The sequence below is a fragment of the Cottoperca gobio genome, chromosome 13 (genome assembly GCF_900634415.1).
Source record: "Cottoperca gobio chromosome 13, fCotGob3.1, whole genome shotgun sequence".
NCBI classification, from domain to species: domain Eukaryota; kingdom Metazoa; phylum Chordata; class Actinopteri; order Perciformes; family Bovichtidae; genus Cottoperca; species Cottoperca gobio.
In genome coordinates, this window is record NC_041367.1 from 17833626 (window position 1) to 17857148 (window position 23523).

Genomic DNA, 23523 nt, shown 5'->3' on the forward strand with positions numbered 1-23523 from the left:
AGAAGGTTAATAACGTTTACAAATTGTAATTCCCTATAGGATTATTATGATTGCTATTATTTAAGAGGAGAAAAAACGGAGAGGAAAACAGAAACACGCAGATATTTGAAAGGGACTATGACTTAGTACCGAAGGGGGCGACCACGCACAGTCGCACACTCATCTCTGCTCTAAACTCGTAATTGTAAATCGTGAGGGACCACGCAGCTTGTCATTCCCCAGCACAGCGGCTGGCGTGTCACCCTATCTCCCACTGTGTGTCCGGGGACTATTTCACATATTTCTCCCGTAGGATTTTCACGGCGTTCAATTAGGTCTGCATGCTAATGGGTGAATTGGACGGCTGCCTCTCTCGTCCATGTGTGCCTCTCTGAGAGCGCTGTAAGCAGCAGCAGCACCTTGGAACAGCAGAAGGAGGAGGAGGCGGATTTTTTTTTTCTTTTCTGCCGTACCGTGTCGTGCACAGTGGAAATACACTCGCCTGCTCTGGGTACTATCAAAACGAAAGGGAGAGAAGGAGAAGGAGAAGGAGACGAAGTAGAAGCATAAGGGCTTTTTGGGGGCATCTCAGACTATATTTGTGAATTGTCAACGGGACTGGCCTGCTACATTGGACGTGTCTTCAGAATGGTAAGGTTCATTTTACTGAGATTTTTGCCAGTGTTGCAGAAAAAATACAGACAGCTGCACACAAGCATCATGCAGTAGCGGAGCGCATACGGAGAACTACTGTAGGGAGCCGCGATCAGTTTCACTACAGACGGATGTGTTATTTTTTGTATTTTGTGTTTATGTTGTCTTTTTACAAATCTGCCCATTTGCCACGCACGTTATACCTCGGACAGGGAGAGATTGACGGTGCTTTGTGAACGGTGCAGCACGGTAGGCTACCTGCTCCTCGGGTTTTAAGCAGCCTAAAAGGTTTGTAGACCGCCGCAACATCGTACTGTGTGAACGTGATAGCTAGGTAAGGGATCAAAAAGTCCTCAGTTGCCTTTCAGAGCAGGCTCAGGAATAGGAATGGCTGCAGCGCGTCCTAAATGATGTGAGATAGGTACATACATAACGGATGAAGACAGATAAGGACTTGCTTTCTGAATTCAGAGGTAGGTTAAAGTGCCTTGCTGTATGAAGACTAAATATGTGCACATACCTTGTCTTCTATAACTGTCTGAATGAGCTGCGAGTTACATTACTATAAACGCGTTTGTTTTTATTCAAAGGCGTAGAAAAGGAAATGTAGATTTGTTAGGTTGGGTTTGGGACTGTAGCCCCCTCCCGTTTTTTATACAGGTGAGTCCATATTCAACTTTGTTGTAGCCTCTATAGTGTGGTAGCAGTACCAAGTGGATTGTGTATGTGTGTGCTGTTTTAAATGCAGAAATGCTTGGTAAGGCTTAGGGAAAACTGCATAGCTGATAGTTTTGCTACAGCATAATAATAAAATAATAACATTCACAAATGTGGTTTTAACAACATTAAAACTAATAATAAATCATTAACTAACTATATTCCCACTATTAAATTCATATTTAAATTAATTTAAGATGAACCATAATTTGATTTGTTATTTTTTTTGTTACGATTTTATCTTGTTAAATTCATGAGACAGAACCTTAAAAACGGCATTATCTCATGGAGGCACAATCAAACCAATTAGTTTAGGAGAAATACTTTAAGAAACCTCCCTATTTTAATGTTCAGCAGTTCACAAACATTTGAGACTAGGGGAGTAAAACGTGAGTAGGACCCCTGGGAGTCATTGTTGGGGCCCTACACACAGCTTACACCAGCTCCGTACTCTGATTGGGCGAGTTGTACGACTAACACACACACACACACACACACACACACACACACACACACACACACACACACACACACACACACCTCTGAGTGTAGTGATGGAGTAGTACTTACTTATACTGGTAGTAGATTTTGGTCTCACGCTACTTCCCACCAATATAGATTATTGGTGTTTTATATTATTGGATACTTTTTTTGTAATAAACAAAAGTATACTTTAGACTTGTGTAGAATGTTAAATCGAGGTGAACTGATCTTAAACTGAAAAGTATTTACACATTTGTGTCGGAACAAAATATCTACTAGTTGGCATCAAAAAAGTGCCATGGATCTAAGTGAATGCTTTAGAGATTTATTTTTTAAATAAGAACAAAACTATCGGGGTATTTTCAGTCTGTATTACTAGTCAAACTTTTCCCAGCACATGGTGCAGACATCAGAACCATTAAAACAGTTCTCTATATGTGGGAGATTATTGCAAATAACAGAGCTCACAAGTACCGCCATTGGGCGTAGCAGGTTGCGTGACCTCAGATATTAGAGGTTAAATCCAGGGGAATCCAGGGGCTCTTCATCCTCTGTGATAAGTGTTTGGTGGAGTTATCAAATGAAAAGTCTGAAGTTGTTAGGTCCCGTCGAGGTTAACCTTTGTAGAACAAGGCTGCATTCTCCCAGTTGTCTTTGTCGTGCTGATGAGCTCTGAGAAGCAGCTTCAGCACTACTTCTCTGCATGATAAGAGGGGAAACAACCCTCCCTTTGTGATCACAAATGAAAAATCTGTTGCTTGTCGTTTCACCTTTGTTGTTGTTTCATTGTGAACTGAACGCACGGCTATTCTCCAAAGGACAGATTGCTGTAAGAAGGAAGATGACATGTAAGTTGCAATTGGACCTTGTTATATTCTATAAGCGATTGTTGTGTTTGAACTGATGTTGGCAGTGTACTGGTGCAGAACGATGACGGAGGGGAAACAATGAAATGTCCCTCTGGAGTTTTCTAGGGTTATATTGTGTATTTCAAGTAATAATTATTGTGAGAACTCTACGGTCATCTAGGGAGGAGATGGCTGCTTTTGAGGAAAATGGATACTATGGATGCTGAACACTATGTTCTCCATGATCTTGTGTGGCTGTGGGAAGAGCATGACATAATAAATGATGTCCTGTTAATTGAAAATTAAAGATAATCAGCAAAGCAGCATTTACCTGCTTTGCGCTACAGAAAACCTTACAATTCAATTGATCTCTGTGCCTGTTGAGTACAAACTACTATATTTGATATTTACATGTTAGTTGTGCATCCTTTTTAGCTGTTAATTTGTACAGTGAGTGATCCTTACGTACCTGCTTTTTCATCGTAGCAGCATCGAGTGCAACAAAAGGAGATGTGAATTTTCTAGCCCCGGAGCATTATGTTTAGTTGAAGCTGCAGTCTGTCATCTTGTGATTTATCACACAAAGAATTAATGGGTAGTTGTCACAATTACACCACTTTATTGGACATGAAAGCAGGGCATTTCCCCCCTCCCCCCCCCCTCCCACACACACTTCCACACAAAACCCCCTAATTCAAATGTTGCCCGCACAGCTCCATACTTTATGTGATAAGTTGAGAACACTGCAGAAATCAAAAGCATGTGGTGTTACCAAGTGTTCAACTGATTGTTGCAAGGCAGTTTTTCTTTGTGGATAGTCATTATGTTTTTCCTTATTACAGTTGCCCCTACACACAGGTATATTACAGAAACCTCAGATTAATGCATCGTTACAAGAAATCTCTTTGTTTTTGCTTTATATGTTGCATCATTGTGACAACAGTTATTTGTGTATCCATTTTAGACCTGACCTGAGTATTAAAATAGAATTAAATTGTTTGTTTGATGCCATATGTGTGTTTTAGTTCTTTCACAAAGCGTTTTTACAAGTGACAGACAAAAGCTGAGGACTTTTTAAATAACTAGAGAGCCTGAAAGTGATTTTGCAGAGCAAAGCTCATATATCAACGTCGAGAACTTAACTTTGCTGTTTCTTTAACGTCGCTGTACTGACTTCTGTTCATTGGAAAGCATATCAGTGGTTCGTCAAAGACACATTCAAATTCCCTGATAAAACGAAATGTTGTGTTTTGTCTCATTTAATAAACAATGATGGAAATCTGAACATTATATAGATTTGGTCGTATGTTTTAGAATTGTAATGACTGTCACCGTCTCTGTTATCTTGGAGAATTGCTTACACCTGTTTGGTGCTCTGAAAGTCCAAGTCACTCGAACAAAGTACTTGAGGAGTGAAGTTGGGGTTAAAATTATTCACTTGAGCCCCCAGACACAGTGTAGTATTTCTCCTCCCGGGCACACAGCAACAGACTCCCCTTTGTATCCAGCATTTCATAGTAGGCGTGTAGCAATTTTTAGGATGACTCTCATTGGTGTTAGCTAATGACAAGCCGCAGGTGTGGTACTCATTATCCTTACATACGCTGCTTTGATATATTCTTGTGTACTCAATGTCACAGTAGAGCATTATCCTGTTCATGTTTTTCTTAAAATCTGCTATGCTCCCCATATAACTTTAGATCAGTTTACAATATTTCACAGAGCAGAAACATCATCCTCAGTAGGCTGGGGGATAGCAAAGTCAGAGCACATCTACAGTGATGGCTACTGTTGGAAAGCCCACTTCATTTATTTATCCTGCCTCTCTTACATTAATAATGCAAACAGTCCTTTGTGTACGTTACACAGAAGAGACACTTTTGTATATATTTTTGAAGTAACATTTCTCATCAGTTGCCAGACTTGCATTCAATATTGTCTGAGGTCTGAAAATATGTTTTTTAAATCCAAACACTGGATTTCATTTTGTGAAGGACGAAGAAAAGGTTAATTAACGGTTCAATGTGTAATTCCGAGCCACCTGCTCCAAAGAAATAGGGGGCAGTATTTTCACCTCTAAACTGGGTCCATACAATCTCTATGTTTATATTTTAGTAGTTTGACATATTTATTGTATTCTGATTGATTCTATATATTGTGAATTGCATTTACTCCTGTGTAATGCCTGTCAGTCAGTCAGTCGGCAATAATACGCAAATTTCTACCAAACTGCTGAAACTCTGAGAGCCGGTCAAAGAACACTGCTGTCTTATAATTGTGACGTCCATCCATATGTGTTTACTGGGACACTATTGTTAACCGGGGACTGTAGTCCGTGTAACAACGTGTTAGTTTGTTTATTGGTCTAAATCCAAAGATGCAGATACTGGAGAGCATAGTGTCTCATGTGGTGGTGATGGTGGTACACCTTCCAAACAGAACACTGGAAGGCTGTGAGTTTAATACCAGGGCTGCCACCATTGTGCCCCTGAGCAAGGTACTTAAGCTGCCTTAAGTTGCTCCAGGTGGACTGTCCCTGTACTTAGTTCACTGTAAGTCGCTCTGGATAAGAGCGTCTGCTAAATGACCTGTAATGTAATAATACTTCTTCTCCCTCTGTACTGAGGGCAGACTGGAGCTACAGTGGTATCGCCTCTAGAGGAACAAGTGGTATTACAGGACTGGACGAAGCGCAGCTAGTCAGTTATCATTCAGTAGATATCTCTGCAACCCAATACATAACGTCAACACTCTTTACATTCTGTTAATAATGTTAGTTAATTGTTTTAATGTTTTAAGTTTAAACATTGGCATATTTTACACACTGAACCTTTAAACAGAGGTTGTTTGCAACTTCTTTATTGGCTGCAGTTGGCTACTTGTAGGTCTATTGCCTGTTTTTGTATGTGACACAAAGATCAGCATTTCATGATACAACATTTACTCTGGGAATGCTCAGAATTATGTGTGTGTAATAATAATAGTAATAATGTCTAAAGGGCATTCTCTCAGACGTATGAAATCTTAGACAAACAAGTCAGAAAAGACCTTAGCATTTTCTTTTACAATTTGAAGGGCGAGTTCTCACCGGCAACCACCAGATAACTCAAAGGAAGCAGATTTAGTGGAACACATGCGTCTGAATTTTAGATGCGAGTGGTTAGAGGGGCAGTTGTGAAAATGAAAATTGAACAGTGGTTAAAGAAACTGTAGATGCACTTAGCAAAGGCAGTTGTTCGACAGTCCCTTCTCCACAGTCTTTAAAGAAAAGCTCCATCTTTGAAATTCACAGAGCTGGTACGTTTAACAGGGCTGCAGAAATACAAACACACAGTGCTGTGCATTGTTTACAGCACGTAATACTGCTACATGTATGCGGCCAAAACAAGTAAAATGGTCTGATTAGTTGTCTTTGAATCTTTTTCATACATCAGAGGAGGTTTGGAGGTAGAAAGCATAACTGTGCCTTCGACTGACAGTATCTCTTTCCCACTTTTAAATATGGTTCTGGACCAGTAATGGGATGGGCAGCCACCTCAGGAGGGTAATTAGATCTGATGGTTGCCTTGCATGGTTGTTAACAGCCAAATAACATGAGGCCATTTTACAGGACCAGGTGCACTTAGTAGTGCCAACATTGCTCTCTTAGCATATCCCCAAATTCTCTGAAGTAGTAGTTTACATACACCAAAGAGACATAAATCAATGTTGATGAGGCTAGCTAAATCATAATAGCACAGCAAAGTGTGACAAATGAAAAAGACGTTGGTGTTTGGCAGATTTTGCTCAAATATGCGAGTGAAATTGTTTACAAATGTGCAAATAAAATGGAGAGGTGTGGCAGCCAGTTAACAGAACTTCCAAAAATGTAATGTCAAAGTAAACATTGTCAAAAGATTTGCTCTAATCGAGCAGAATTTGCTGGCCTTATAAACCTTTATGTTTGATTGCCCATCATGCACTAAAACACTCTCCACTGATGGAGAGAAATTGAGGCTGACCATTTAAAACTGCTACCAACTACTGCTCGCAGACTGACTCTGCCCAACTGTCGGGTCAATGTGTTTCAAACCACAACAGTCAAATGCACTGCAGCAAATTGACCCACTCGGCTTGTTGTGTACATACTGTGGCCTGCTTCAGCTGTGGACAGCAGATACAGAAGCCAGTAATTTGATGACTAAACTTCCACCCATGTTCAACTAAAAACAATCAACACAAAAGAGTGACAGTAATAATAAGATGTCCTTACAGTTTCTGAAGGTCACATTATAAGTGTGATTTAGCTGGCAGGCGTTACGTTCCTCGCAGCTATCAGTGGCATCTTATATTTTCTGCATCTTTGAATCCTCCCATCAGAACAGCCTCCCTAGTGGCATTTCATCATGACCTGGATAATCTTATGCAAGATAGTGAAACGGCAGTTAATTTGCAGGTAATTAAACCCCAGTGATTTACAGTTGGAAAAGCAGTATACAGTAAGGCTGCAGTCATTATGGCTTTGTAATGTTTTGAATGATAATATTGCTACAGAACTATCAGGCTTTTAAAAAAGTTTTTTTTTATAATAAGTTTATGATAATGCAACCTTACTTATATTCAAAACAATATAAGGATGTTTAGGGGAGTGGGTGCAGCTCATACAAATGAATATCTACTGATCTTCTCATACTGAGTTGTGAATGTGACATTTTCCCCTTTCACAGCAGTGAGTAGTGTGTTTAATAAACTGCCATGATGTCTTTGTTTTTAGCAGTACTGTTATGCTATATGCACTCATTTTAAAATCGGGTATTGCATTCATGGTTTCTATTCAAAATACATGTTGCAGGTCTTATTACTACCCTGATGTGAAAAGCTCAAGTGCCAAACTGTGTCTTGAAGGATGTCCTGTCTGAACCAAACATGGATGACATCCGGTCAATGCTGAACTCTGACTGTTTCAGCCGTCTATATTCTTTTCTAATTGAGTAAATAACCCCAATGAAATAAAGCTGTTTTATTCATGATCTGAACTTTCTGTAGTTGTTGCCATACGCATAGCTGTGTTTGATTAACAAAGGGAACTCATGAATGTTTGGATCACCACCACGTTATGTATCTTGCTTTTTTAAATGTATGTAATCATACATACAACCCCCCCCCCCCCCCCCCCCCTTTAATCTGGAGGTCATTTAATGGTTGTGACAGTGGTTACAATAGATGGACAAACAACATGCAATTTTTATACATTCATACAGTAATACATTAATGACTATGGATGTATTTGGTTCTAGGCTTTCAAGCCTTTCATAATTCATAGTAGGCATCATGAAAATGTTAGCCAATCTTAGGCATGACTGGTGGAGGCCTACTAAAATTGTACTCTTCGGTATTACAGACCTACTGTAAGGTTTAAATTCACAGTGCTTGAATTCTTGTCTGATCTCACGCTAATTTGTTGCCGTGAGTGTAAGATCTGATTTCTATGACAGAGGCATTTAAAAGGATAGCAATTTAGGGCTACATTAAAGGGAAGGTGAAATATATTTAGAAGCTTATCATACTCCTCACTGATTAAGACCCTCTTAAGACATGAAAACATTTTCAGATCAGAGATTTTTGTTTTTTGAAAGTTTCTGTCAACATGTGCCTTGTCTTCAAACTTAATGTTATATGCTTCTAAAACTGTAGTTTATTTCATTTAGCTATGATTAAAGAGATACTTTTTTGTGAAGTTCATTTCTCTTTTACCCTTTTTTATGTGTCATCTGGATTTGCAGCGGGATGGTATGTTAATCATCAATAATGTTGATCATCAAAGTACACTTGGTGAATATGCTGCACTAACTACGACACCATGGGACAGTATAGTCTGCCTGTAGCATGACGATGTCTCTGGAAACGTTCATTTGGGAAAAAGAGTGATGAAATAATTTTGCGGTCTGTATTTTGTTTTTCCTAATCCAAGTAATCTGATTGCCTCTCACAAAGGAAACTATCCCCATTTGATTATATCCATATGCATGTCACTTTACGTCAAGGGTCAGGTTTACAAGTGTTTATGTTTGACAAGAGACAAGCGACATGAGAGGATTCTTTCTGCACTTTGAAGGTCCTGGTTCAAACTTTGTCTCAGACTAGCTGGCTATGCCTTGACACGCCATCATGATTCATGATTATTAAATCATATTCAAGTAAAAGTATTTTCTTTGTTTTTGCATAAAACTGACACATTCTTCAAACCTGCTGCACACCTGCATAAGGAGGTTTTCAGGGGCAAAGGAGTGCTGGAAAGGATTTGTCAATATATTTTGCAAGTGTTAGGCAGCAAAGTGGAGTGATAGCTCTCAAGGGGCCTGGCCTTAAGCTGTTATTCTATAAATATTAATAAAGCCTACTAGCCTGCCTGGAAGGAAGCTATCAGTTTGCTCATGTCACAGACTGGGCTTCAATGTGACAAGTTGTGAAAAGAATGATGAGATGACAAAGAGGCGGGAAGATGACATTTAGTGACAGGCCTCATTTTTCAAATCTGAAATGACTTTACTAAAAACAGAAGCTGAGGCTCCTGACCTCTCTTTACAAAGTTGTGACCCAGAAAACTACCTCGGGTGGGTTTTATGTTTTGTTTATCTATTTATTTTTCAGTCACTCCCATAACAAAATGCAGTCACACAACTGATCAATGTTGCATGCATTGGGAGATAGCTGTAAAGAAATGTAAGATGTGCTGATTACATTTAAGAAACTGTAAACTTTCATGTAGTCTTGGCATTGTTTAAAAATCAATCTTATTACTAAATGTTCCTATTTCTTTCACACAAATGTTTTTGGATTCTGACGAGTAACCTCATGTCTGACCTATTTTCACAAATGCGTCTTTTTACTTTTCTTGCAATCAGAGTACTTGAATCTCTCACTGGCTTGTTTATCCAAACTACAGTAGCTGGAAGACTAATGGAAGCAACAATGTAGACAGACAAAGAAGGTTTTGGCTGCTGCTGACATTGTTCTGCCAAGATGCACTTGTTGCATGTGGAGATTAAGCAGCAACACAGTGTTTTGGCTTGTTAATAGGTGTAGAGAGCTTGCTTTGTTTGTATTTCTTTCATGATCTGCAGTACATGGAGGTGTTGTTTCTGTGTGAGAGTTGAAAACAACAAATTCAGAACCATCCATGAAAGGAAAAACATTATATTGATAATCATAAAAATGTTTATGTTGTTTCAGATGTTTTAAATGTTTCAAATGAAGCTTTCTTTAGGCTCCAGTTATGGCATTACCTCCAGCCTGCCGAAATGTTAGTGCACAAAACAAAACGGGGCCAGACTCAGAGGCACAGTTCTGTAGCCAATAATAGAAAAAAAGGTCAGAAATTAGGATACCATAGCGTTGCATTTCTGCCTTAAAGGTCAGAAAAGCAACTTTTGAGACCTGACGTATATGGGTTGTTCCACATTACTCACCTTGACTTAGTCAAGTGTCTGCCTCAACTCATGTCACTTATCTCGATTATCCGTCCCTTTTGATTGTTCTTTAATTTGTAATGGTGCTGTTGTTAATGGCTTCCATCCAAATCTGGAAGCTATTTTAGTAACATGCATTAATCAGAAGAAGTCCACCAGGACGATTCTGGCTTAGTAGCATTGTCCTCAAATTGTGTGGCAGGATACATTAGGTGGCATATCATGTATTTAATACATATTCGAATGGTTGTTATATCAAAATAATACAAACTCGATATATAGTGTGGTTAAAGAAAGATGAAGTTGCTTTGTTTGTTTATTATCTTTTGTTGCTTCTGTGCATGTCAACAGTAGCACTTCATAAACTTCCTTTTTGTTTTTCGTTCAGGTTCATCTGGTTCTTTGTCGGTTGAAAACAATTGCATATTTGTTTGTGACGTCAACGAGTTAGTCAAACTTTTCACCCAACTGTCAAACAATTTAATTAGCTTTGTCATTGTCTCTAAAACAGAATCCTGGGTGCATCAAATTTACAGTACTCTATGTCTTGAGGTCATATGTGGAGCTGCTTTTAGACGGAGCTCATCTCTTTAAACAGTTTGTTTCCCCCAAACAATGAATGCAAATGTAACCTAGCCAAACCAAACTGCAGTACATTACGTGTGTGTGTGTGTGTGTGTGTGTGTGTGTGTGTGTGCGTGTGCGTGTGTGTGTGCGTGTGCGTGTGTGTGCGTGTGTGTGCGTGTGTGTGCGTGCGTCATCATGTCAAAATGTGGTTCTGGAGGGAACTACCGTAGAAGCAGTTTTGAGTACTTTGCCTGGTTTTTATGTGTCTGTACGTCTGTGGGCAGATGTTGTCTCTGCGTCACAACTTAACAAGAAACTTTCCAGGTGTGTAGTTGAGATCAAAATGAAAGCCGAGTTTGATCCCATCACAAGATGGTCTCTAGTCTATACATTCTTTATAAAAATGTTTTTTTACATTCTGATCACACATTCATATTACAGAACCGAATGAAATTGTCTTTAATGGTCTATAACAGCCTAGTTAGTTATTCCCCCAGTGTGACCACTATAAATTGCATGCGGACATGATATTTTCGCCCTTATCCAAAGAATAAACTGTTGCTTTTACAGACATGGCTTCAACATGGCAACCATTATGCAGAAGCCATGCTCTCTCGGCTTATGGTATCCAAAGCCTTTGTATTTAACGGCATTTCACAGCACTGAGGAGATCATTCCTGTGTGGTAAGGTGTAAAACTGAGCAGCTTTGATGTTAAGCAGTGCACTTAAGATTCAAGATGAGGGAGTTAATTAGTTGACAAAAATCTTTTTGGTTCTAAAAGTTATTTTTTCATTTATCCCTCTGGCCTGAAATCAGGTTGCTACATTTCAGTTAAAAGAAAACAGATAAGAAAAACGGTAAAGTTAACACATGTAAGGCAGTTTACCTGTATTAATATTAAAATCCCAATAACATCTTATTTTTACTCCATTCAGATATCAATTTGCTAATGTGGCTTTGATGTAAAGTAAAAATTGCATACATGGCTCTTTGTAACTAGGTTGTTGTATGTGTCGTCTTTGGAATAAGCCATTTATTTTAAGGCATCCACTGTCAAACATGTTGCACAATAAGACTGTAACACTGTAGTATAATTCATATAAGCAATCATTAAGGTAGCCCAGTAAGTGGTACGCTAACATTTGACCAGACCAACTATTTGTGGTCCTTTTTATGGATGATGAAAAACCTCACTGAATCATGACAGCTGACTACACAGCAGGTCAAAAGCTCAGGGAATATTTACATTGACAAGTTGTCTAGGCAAGCAATTCCAAATGGGCTACACAGTAGTACATACAGTACATGCCGTACACAAACAGAAGGGGAGAACAATTTCTAATGTTACCTATGCCAGTCCTTGCTTTTACACTGAAAATAAACGCTTGTGTGTCAATTATAGCAACATGCAGTTTTCCATTCTCAGATATATTCTTTGTACTGAGTGAGTCAAGACTGGAGATTTTCTTTCATAGTAAAAATATCAAAAATAATTCCTGGATTGCACAAACTATGGCAAAGCAGCTGTTAACGGAAAACATGGCCACATTAAATGTTAAGTCCATTGTTCTAGTGTACCCTCTCTCCATTCTAAACATTCTTGTGGATCTAATGGCAGATATCCATCAGGCTGGAATCCTGTACTGTGTCAGGTAATGAGCAACCGTGATCACAATGCGGACGCAGCACTGCCATTGTTTCCACAAAAAGGGCAGGAGACTGCTTACTTTGGTGATGTGATGAAGATTAGGTTTGTCCAAACTACCCTAAGTCTCTGCACTTCTTCCTGTTACCGCTGCAAGTGTAGCTGTGTTGTTTCTTTTATTCCTTATGTCAATGGCAATATTTATATTTATCCACCAACAAGAAATTGCGAGAGAGAAAATCAGTGATTGTTTTTAATCAGGACGCTGTAGAGCTTCCACGTGAGCCAACACATTCTTGACATGACGTACAGAAACCTGGTTGAAAGCAATTCATCATTTAAGATAACATGTATGGTACGGCAACTGGAGTGCAAAAAGCCAAAACAAGCTTTCCTAGATTGTAAGTATTGCAGAGAAGGTGACTGGCAGGTCACAGAAACAACTTTGCAATATCTTTGAAAGTGCTGTACACAGGAAGGTATAACTGCAACAGCTACCTCACATCCACCAGTCAGAGTTTGAGCTGCTCCCGTCTGGCCATTGATTTAGTGTTCCAAAGGCCAGCCAGAACATCTACTTTTTTTTAAGGAGACTTGCATTTTGTATGTTTTTGGGACCTTATTCTATCCGTGCAATGAACGCTTCAGAAATAAAGAAGCAGATCACAAGCTCACCCGTGTGTCATTACCCAGCAGCACTTCTACTCTATTGTGTTCATATATAAGAAGTCTTTTATTCCTTATGCTGAACACAGAATGACCGCACCAGGGAACACTTGTTATTTTATAAAATATTCTCTCTTTAATTATCTTAATCTGCCTATTTGGATTATTGTATATTGTAAACTAAAATACACACCATTTGTATATTTTCTAATGAAAAGTGGTTCTCCAGTGGGGGGCTTTTATTTTGAATCCTTTACTCTTATAGAAAACTTCGACATGCTGTTCCAATCAGTTCTCCATGACGTCCACACAATTTGGTTGATGGCAGGAACCCACAATGGCTTGGCCCTTCTCCAATGCAGGACTGTTGGGTTGTGCGTCAGCATGGTGACCCCCTGCTGTGACGATGCAGTACAAATAGAATTAAGTGTGGCGCTGAAGTGTGCAATATCAAACCACTGGAAAAACAATATTATAGTTGCATATCATCAGCTACTTTTCAAACTTCTGCTGCAAAGTTCTGATGTGGGTTAGTATGAAGAGTGAGCCAGACCAGGTGGCAATAGCAGAGCCAGACAGTCAAAAGTGAGAGACTGGCCTCTTGCTCAAAACACCCTGGATGTACAGTATGTTGCTGCATTGCATTCTGCTTTGTAAAAAACCTAAGTTTTTATAAGTGACCCAGATACAATTTAATTATCTAAAAACAAAATCAATCTCATGTATTGTATAGTAGTAAAAATACACCGGCTCTATTCCGTTCTGTTCAAATAGCATGTTTAAATATTTTGAAACACAACCAGCTTCAAAGTTTTCACATCATAGTGCTTTTGTCTGTATATTTGTGTGTGTGTGTGTGTGCAACTGAGTAAAAATAAGTGATGAAAAGAAAGAGCAAGAGAAACTGAGAAAGGGCAGCTTATAAACTTTGTGTCTAATTTGTACCTCAGCGTCTTGACGAAGACATGACAGAGCTGGAGCAGGAGGCAATTCAAACAGGCCTAAGGGTCTTTACCAGCCTATCTTTATTTAGTGAAATGGAATAAAAACAGTGTTGCTGACAATCAATGTTTTTTTCCCTCTAGTTTTTTTCTCCCAGAGAATTCATCCTAATGTGTTTGGGAAAGCTGGCATATTATTTACTTCAATTTGAGCTATTTTAGGACACACACATCTTTTTAACAGCCTCAATGTATGTATTTATGGAAAAATATTGCTCACAATAGTACATTGTGACATGTTAGTTAAAAGTGTAAAGCAATGTCATCTAAAATATATGTTAAGAAAATACAGTTGAAGAACATCTCACTTTGAGAAATGTACTGACATTTCCTTGTGTTGACAGAGCAGAATGATTTTACAAGGCTCTGTATCTCGCTGAGCACCCAGGTGTTACGATGCACGAGGTGATAGATTGTTTTACCTGCCAGTTGAATAAAGTGAACAACTGCTTCCATGCTATTTTTTAAGATATTCAGGTATATATATATATATATATATATATATATATATATATATAACATCGCTATGAATTTGTTTTCATAAATTGTACTTTAGCATAACATACCATTAGATTGTTATTGCACCAGGGTATGCATGCAGTTAATCAGAGAGTTTAATGCTTCAAAAGTATTACTTTAAATGCACAGTCTTTAGTTATGCAGGTTCAAATTACACAAATGACTCTGTGAAAATCAAACCCTCACCCCCTGTAGGCTTGAAAGGTGGCTGTAAAATATGTTTACATTTCTCCATTATGAGTAATGATAGCTGTTGACTGGAGAGCTACACCCTGGCTAGCAATCCCAATTATCCTTGCACTGCCATCTGCATCTGAATTGTACATACTCTGTCCAAAGCCTGTGCAGTACAGTACTTCACATTGCATTAAAGTGTGATGGTACAGTACAGCTGTGGTCAAAGATGGAACAGAAGTACAGCAGAGTTAAACTTTTCAACCCACAGATGTCAGTCCAGATATGAATCTCCTTCAAATAAGATTCAGTGTGAAGTTGCTCTTTAAATATTAGGATAACCTCTACTCAAAGCTATAGCTGACATTGTCCAGAGAATGGAGAAACTGCCCAATGATTTCACTATCATTCATGTGCTGAGTATTGTTTTATCGTTAGTGGACATCAGCTCCTGAATATATCACATCATTTCATTTTTGACAAATGGTGTTCAAAATTGAAAAAGAATGACATAACAGTGTTTTGAGTGCTTTGATTAATTGAGTGACCTTTGGCTAGAAAACACTAATAAGCTGCGCATTGCTGCTCAAATAAGTTACTGTGCATGGAAACCATTTGATCCTCTGCATACGCGAGTGACCTTTTACACAATGATGCAATGTATTCTTGGATCAGAGAACATATTCTTGATTTCACAACCAGCTTGTATTTTCAGATATCCCACTTGCATGTTTAAGTAATTGCCGTTTGATATGTAATACATGTGCACTGTTGAATAAATAATGGGGTTGCCACAGCATGCATGCATTAACAGTGTCGATCAACAGAGTTGCTCAATGCTCTTTAAACCTACTTACTCTCCCAAGTGCCTTTAAAGCCTTTTCCAGGTTGAACTATCTGCTTCAAAGTTGCACGAAGCATTTTTCATGTGAAACATACATGAAATCTATCAGCGTAAATCATAAAGTGGCAAAATCTAAGTCCCCCTTGTGCGCTCTTATTCTGGTAAAAAGAGATGGCTTACCAGGTAAATGTGAGTGAGCTGTTTGCAGTTTATTGATGGCACTTTATGGATGTACATATATGTACATCTTGCTGCCTTTAGTCCTCCCAATCTACAAAATCAGTCAGTAGGGATGTCACAATATCCAATACTTTGGTACCAAGTCGATGCTAAAACAGCTAATGTTACTGGAAGATCCAGTGAGCTCCATTATAAAGCTTTATTCACATAAAAATAGTATTGGGCAAAAGTAACTTGTGTTTTAACGTTATCTTGTAAAATGTAGCTTTTGGTGAGAAACTTGAATAAATTCAGTTGTTTGAAGGAGATTTTTTTGAACAGCAATATAAAATACATATCAAAGAGTTATAAAGGAGTGTATGTTGAAGTACATGGGAGTTATTGTTTTTTTTTTACCATGGTATGGAGTTTGGTATCAGCTTAAATTTGTTAGTTTTGGTAATATATATTTAGTTTTCCAGCAAAACGGCACGTCTCTCCGTCTTGCCTACTGTGCCACCCACACTGCTTCATGTCTCTATTGCTGAGCTTCCCATTGTTCAATGCAGTGTTTTCGTAAAATTAACAACTTGGTGGAAATGCTTTCTTGCTTTTTGGGCTTATTTTAAAACAGGAATTTTTCTTTCCTCTAGTTTTTCATGGCTTATTTATTTGACATTGTTTGGATTGTAACACGAATAAGAAGCAAAGATGGAAGGTGGTAGTTATTGTGCATGGGTCGACTGGGCCTGTAGCATGGCAAATTTGCTATCCCTGCAAAAAAAGTACTCTCTCAGTTTTCATCTGAAATAGTGATGGAAATCAATAGCGATGGCTCCGATGTATGCAAATGGTCAACAAAGCTGTCACAGTATTCGTTTTGTGATGACACGTTACACATTTAATGAATTATTCCGTTATTTTGTCACCTGCCAGTAGGTTTTTCACTTTAAATGTAAAACAGGTGTCAAATAATATAATTGTATACAAGTCAACCAATGATGCATTTAATGCATCACATCACCACATAGTTTTATTTAAGCATCTCATGATTCTGGCAGAGTTCAGTATTTTCTCAATCCGAGTCTAAAGGTGAATGTACATAGAATGTGCTATTGTATTTTAATGTATAAGTTGAATCGATTTATTATTTGTTGGCGTTTGGTTTATTGATAGATTTTTTAAAATCAGTTTCTCCTGCAATAACCTACTGTCCATGTATTCTATAAAACCTACAAATGTGGCATACGTCCAGAAACAATTAAGACCAGATGGTGCTAAGATATGTAGCCTACATGTCTGATAAAGGCATGCTGTTCATAACACTATACAGGTACCATGCTTTAGATTGTGGTGCTAAAATGCAAAGTGCAAAGTAAAAGGAGTGTGAGACAGGAGAAGGTATGAAAAGCCTCCGCTAACACAGGGTGAAAGTTCTGTGTAGACTGTAATGCTGGTATGATTCGAAGACATTAGTTACCTGTATTTTCTAGGCCAGCTCCTTCATAGCAGTAAGTAGAGCTCTGTATGTTCCTGAAATGTTTTTGTGTGCGCCTGAACACAAGCAGAAACACAAGAGGAGCTTATGTGATTTAGATCATGACTGGGAAGGCTGCTGTTGTGCTGAGTTAGAAGAATATCATAGTAAAGGAAACTGCTGTGCTATAGTACACCGCTTGACCCATAGCAGGGATTATTTATTGCTGTCAGCTGAAAAGCTCATAACTCCTGTTTTAGTTATTTATTTTTATTTGTTAACGTCAGTTCAAGGACTCTTTGCTCTGTGGGTTGAGAACAATCTATGTCAATGAACGTTTTTTATTACCATTAACTATCCTGAAAACAAAGTTTTAATTTGTTCTGAAAATATATATTTTGGAATGTACATATATAAGGTTTTTACCCAACCTCAGAAAGACTATAAGGGCTATAGCTGGGTTTGTGCCATCCATCCATCAATAACCTGTAACCGCTTATCCTCCTTAGAGGGTCGCGGGGTGTTGGAGCCGATCCCAGCTGACATTGGGCGAGAGGCAGGGCAGGGTACACCCTGGACAGGTCGCTAATCAATCACAGGGCTGACACATAGAGACTGACAACCATTAATGCTCACAGTTGCAGAGTTGCCAGTTTTCCAAACCTGCATGTCTTTGGAATGTGGGAAGAAGCCGGAGGACCAAGAGAAAACCAGCGCTGACACGGGAACAACATGTGTGTTTGTTCCTTAATATAGAAAATGAAATCTGATCAGTTTTTGGGCATAACTGATGAAGGCTGTTCTCAATTACGTGAATTCATATATTAATAGTTGTAGGATATCTTAGACGGATTACTTAGTTGATTTGTAATGTTCACCATAAAGCTCAGGCACACGAAGAGGAATAATCCATTGCAGAATACAGTGAAGCTTCATAGGCAAAAACCCAAAAGGTAAGAAACTAAAGAAACATTAATTTAATAGGAGAAGGAAACAAAAGCACAAAGATTGAACAAGTTAAGTGCTACATAGAGATCTGGCCTGTTTCTGCCAGCAGAGTCTAGTCTGATCATCTGCTCTCATAGGACCAACTGCTCATAAAAGAAAGAGCTTTAATAAGCGCAAGCCTATAAAATCTACCGCTTATATAATCAAATCAATCATCTCTCAGAGATTGCTGCAAAAACAATATTAGGCTATACATTATAAGTCAACAAAAGTTCTTAAAACATGCTTAAAATAGTTCTCATTAAATGTAGTCTTTCATTCCTCCACATTGCCCTGGAAATGCCTCAGTATGAGGAATCTGGATCACCTGAGTCTGCGGTTTGTGGGTCTAAAAAAGAGACATGGTTACATCAAATGCAGGAAAGAGGCAAAGATATTCAGAAAAATATTATATTATAATTATGATTATTATACAATATATCTATACTAGCTCAAATAAACTGTATATTTAAATATGTGCTGGATTTCCTTTAACAAACAAACAAATGTTTATACAGTTTATACACACACACACACACACACACACACACACACACACACACACACACACACACACTTTAGAATTAGAAGAATACATCATGCTATATGAAAATGTTGACTTCTGTTTCTTATACTAAGGCAGATAGAGTCTTTCGTCTCCGCCTATCACACTTTATTTTGAAAATAATTTTCTAATGCTGAGTTGTAGGAAGTATCTATCTTATTTCTTGAGTAGTTTGAGTGTTGAGTGGTATGTATGGTTTATTTGAATTCATGTCTGAGTGATGAACTGCCTGGTTTCGTCTTGTAAAAGTCTGGACTCATAAAATCTGGATCGGTGAACATCATTTTCATTCTGTGTTGAAGGTCGGAGAGCAAATGACCCAGAAAAATAAAAGATTATTAACATAGAGAGGATGTCATATGACTGCTACATTGTTTGTGTTGGTCACTGTTAATGCTGAAACCAACATGATTAACAAAGATTATCTAGAAAACGTTCAAATCTGCAGTGTCATTAAAATACATCTTTGCATACTTAAAGTACTTTCAGTTTAAATATCCAGCCTTTGAAAAATAACATTTCTTCTAATGCTCCTTTGATCATTTTGATCCTGACATACGTTAATTCTGGTTCTAAAAAATGTAGGTTATTATTTAGTAGGGCTGTCACCTTCTGGTCGATTGGTAGGCTTAGCTTTTAAGTTTATTTATAATTCATTTAGGCTAACAGGTAGAGTGCCCTCAGTGCACTGTAGCGGATTTAGTTAATCTAGAGATAACGTGCAGATTTTTTTCCCCATTGACCAATTGATTGGTTGAAGAGAATTTCTTTGGTTTATTACAGCCTTATTATTACGTATGAATGCATTTATGAAAACAGAGGTTGGGGGGCTGATTCCTAATTACCTGACTTTGGAGAATAATAGACTACTACTGTAGTCTCGTGTGACTTAGTTCATACAAATATATAATGTCGGTAAGCTATGGTTATCTAAAGGGGTTTTGCCACACTACTTATTTTATCCTTCTTCTGCTTTAAAAAAAAGAATTACGGCATTACCAGGAGTAACTTCTGTACAACTGTAATAGTTTCTTTAATCTAAGGAGTACAATGTTTGCATTTAAGTATTAATTTTATTTACTTATTCACTCCAATTTAGGACCACATGGGACTGGAGCCTATGTCTACATGCATTCATATCAGGGAAGGGAAATGGTTTGCATTCTAAATGCAAATTGGAATGTCATTCTGAATGGTTGGCTAATTTTTAAGGAAACTAGCAGGTAGGAGAAAGAACAAACCTATAATTGGACACGACCCAAATCTAATGTTACTGGAATAATCAGCGGTAGCCTTGACACTCAAATGTACTTTTAGTTTAACACAACACTGAAAATACTGCATGAATGGCATTGCTTTAAAGACGTTTTCAAAGATGCACCATCGATCTGTGCGTTTCTTCCTAATTTTGTTAGGAATAAGCAATGAGAGATATTGACGTGTACCACATCTTAGACATTGAGATGACAGAATAAGTGAGTCTCAGTCAGTTTAACGTGAGGCAGCACAGGGAAGAAAGACGGGATTCTGTCCTGCTGTCAAGAGAGGCGAAACACCCTCCAATGGGGATTTGAAGGAAACCCCTGCTTGTTTCCAAACTTGTTAAACACAGAGATGGTGTTAACATGCTTTGTCCCAGCACTACTGCACAACCCCCATCTCCACACACACACACACACACACACACACACACACACACACACACACACACACACACACACACACACACACACACACACACACACACACACACACACACACACACACACACACACCCCTCCTCCACTACCATATCCAAACACTCCCTCTTTTAAAGTTTAGTAAACCTGCAAAGTAACAGCGGAAGGAAGCTTGGCCCTGATTTCAGTGCTATGGAGGAGCTGCGGGGCCCAAGGGACACTCAGGTTACCAGCATCGAATCCTGCAGTATTAGCAGGGCACAGTGAAATAACAGCCTGCCATCTGGAACCTATGTTAAAGCCATCTGAGCCTCGCAGCGTTCAATCACACTGACCTCAATTAAGTGTTATTTGTTCAGTATTTTTATTCACTCCTTCCTTTGCCTCCAGATCTCTCTGTCTCATGTAGAAATGTATGCCCTAACCCACTGTGTCAGATCCAGAGCGATGGCTGGAGTTTAGGTTTTCTTACCAGGTCCTCTACTCTATATGAGTTTCCCTATTAAACTTTAAGCAAGTCCACCTCACGAGAGGTTTCAGGAGAGAGCTCCTAAAGTGCAGGGGAATAAAGGCTTGTCTTTGTGCTGGAGAGATGCTCAGTGGTATGCCGGGTTAAGAGTGGAGTGTTTTTTATGAGGCTTCATGTTTATGACTCAATGGGGTCTTTCTTGACCCCACTTAAACAGGAGACAATGAGCACACGTGAGCCTTAATATGCCTCACTTTCTCCAGTCCTAAGAGAACATTGAACTATGCTAACCCTAACCCTTTTCCCGAAAAGCAAAGATAAATAATGTTAATGTCCTCTCAACCGCTGGTAAAATTAAAAGGCAAAGTTGATAGATGTAGACTTCATTATTATAAAGATCAACTTTCCTTTATTGGCGTTTTGTGAAGCACACATGATCTTTTTCATTCCTCATATTTACTACTATTTGAGACTTGAATAATCAAATAAGATTTATTATCTTTAATATATAATATATTTGAAAATGAACTTTTTAATAAGGGATGTTTTTAAGCCATTCGTATTTTATAGAAAAAATCTTTGCTTTGATTTGATTCATTTGACTTCATTCATTTGTGGCTACATTTAGCCCGTAGTTATTACACTTTAAAAACAGTACATTTTAATGGCAGTTCTTTCACACTTAACTCCTCACAGATTGCATGTAGTCTTGAGTGGCAGTCTCCTTTCAGCAAAGGTTGGAATACTTACAAATGTGGCAGGTTTGCAGCATTTTAAGAGACATGCTCACATGAATGCTTCCTTCCAGCCGATCTCATCCTGTGGATGCAATTGGGAGCAGTATCTTTTAATCGGGCTCTATTATAGTGACTTTTCAGCTTGTGGGGATTTATTTTTGAAAAATCCTTAAGGAAAGCTGTAAGTCTGTTAGAAATGTGGTAGAAAAATGTCAGATAATGTCATATATCCTGAAAAACGTCCAAACTTCATGAAAAATGAACAAGGTTTGAAAAAACAGGCAACGCTGTGGTGTGAAACTGACATGGCTTTTTATTCAGTAGTTTACATTTGCGGTTAATGATATCCATTCACTTTCCCACCTTGATTTAATCGCTGCTTCTCTGGTTTAGTTACCAAACTGATCGGTCTAGTTGGTATCTTACAGTTAGATCCTGAGTTAGAGACCAGGCTAGACAATAGTAAGCAAGGAGTAAATTACTTTAATTGTAAAATCTTTTCTTTTAAAGGAAACATTACATCAATTCATATAACTCCAATGGAAAGCCTTTAGTCATGGTGCATTTCAAATTTCTTGAATCCAGAGAGAAAAACAAGAAATGTGTTATCAGAAATAGCTAAACTGCACATAACAGCAGTCTTGGTTGACTGTGGTTTGAGCTCTTCCCATTTCTGCATAAAGGAATGTCATCATAAATTAGAATTGTTTTCATTGCAGAAACCACACACATGCATAACTTTTCAGTAAGGTTTTATCATTCAGATTTCATAGTTTTATGCTTTTTAGGTTTCATGCTTTCTCACTTATAAAAAATTCATTGTGACTCCAGAGGTCTAGTTTCTTCTTGATGCCGGCAAAATATGCAAAAAGTGGAAGTAAAGAAAAGATAAAGCTTAGGGGAAGAAATGACGCCGCTATCCTAATGGAAATAAAGTATTGTAGTCGTACCAGTTTGAGCCAATGAGAAAATAAAATAGGCATTATTTTTACAGTAAAAAAAAAGAGAAAGAAAAGGATCAGTATTCATTTTAACAGTGTCTGTCACCTGCACCACAGTCAACGCATGTCAGCGAAGTCCAAAAGAAATACTATGAGATACTATGAGCCTCTCTTATCTGTGTTTACCTTTTGTGATGAGTGAGCACTGGTCAAAAATTGCCTTGCGCAGTGTGCCACGCTGTCAGCATGTCAAAGTGCTGGTTGGGTGCCAAAGATGCCAAGGAGATAAAGGCTGCAAAACTGGCATTTTGAATCCTCTACCCTGCTATCAGTGACAGGCATCAACAAGAGAGTCTGCTTTTAATGGCCGTAGACACAAATCTCAGGGGAATTCCTAAACAGGCGACACGGGGAGCGCTGCGGGTGGCTTCTGACTAGACAATGTTGAACATGTGTAAGTTAGTGTGCACAAAACCAGCATAAAACAAATCATGTTCTTCTTACACTAAACAATATAGCATTTCCTAACCAATGATGTACGTTTTATGTAAAACAAAAATGAGTCTGCATGAAAACATTTAATTTTAAAATAACTTAATATCTGATGGAAGTGCACATTTCTCTCGGACTATGTTGTTAGCATATACCAAATAAGAATCTGAGCTCTAAAAGCAGTTTACCCCTGTATCCATTTGGTTAATAGATCCATTAAGCAGCATGGCGTGAGTGGAGTGCGGCTGCTGTGTGGAGCGCAGGATGACGTGTTAATTCTGGGTAATTTATTACCCTGGGTGTTGCTGGGCGAGGAGCTCCTGACAGATCCTGTCTCACTGGGATCGTCCTCAGCCAGCCTTCTATGGGCATCGCCTGCTTAGCGGTGACTCCAGCATTCGGTCCTCACATCCGCTGATGCAAGTATGATGTAAAACCCTGAGTGCAGGAAAACAACACTGAGGATGCAC

At 38.5% G+C, this 23523-nt stretch overlaps 1 protein-coding gene across 1 annotated transcript in view; it reads left to right on the plus strand.

Moving 5' to 3' along the window:
- The first annotated feature begins 497 nt into the window (after positions 1-497).
- tenm4 (teneurin transmembrane protein 4) overlaps positions 498-23523 on the plus strand; it is a 141786-nt gene continuing 118760 nt past the window's right edge. Inside the window, 1 exon segment of the mRNA XM_029445930.1 lies at positions 498-630. The gene's annotated coding sequence lies outside the window, so the exon portion shown is untranslated.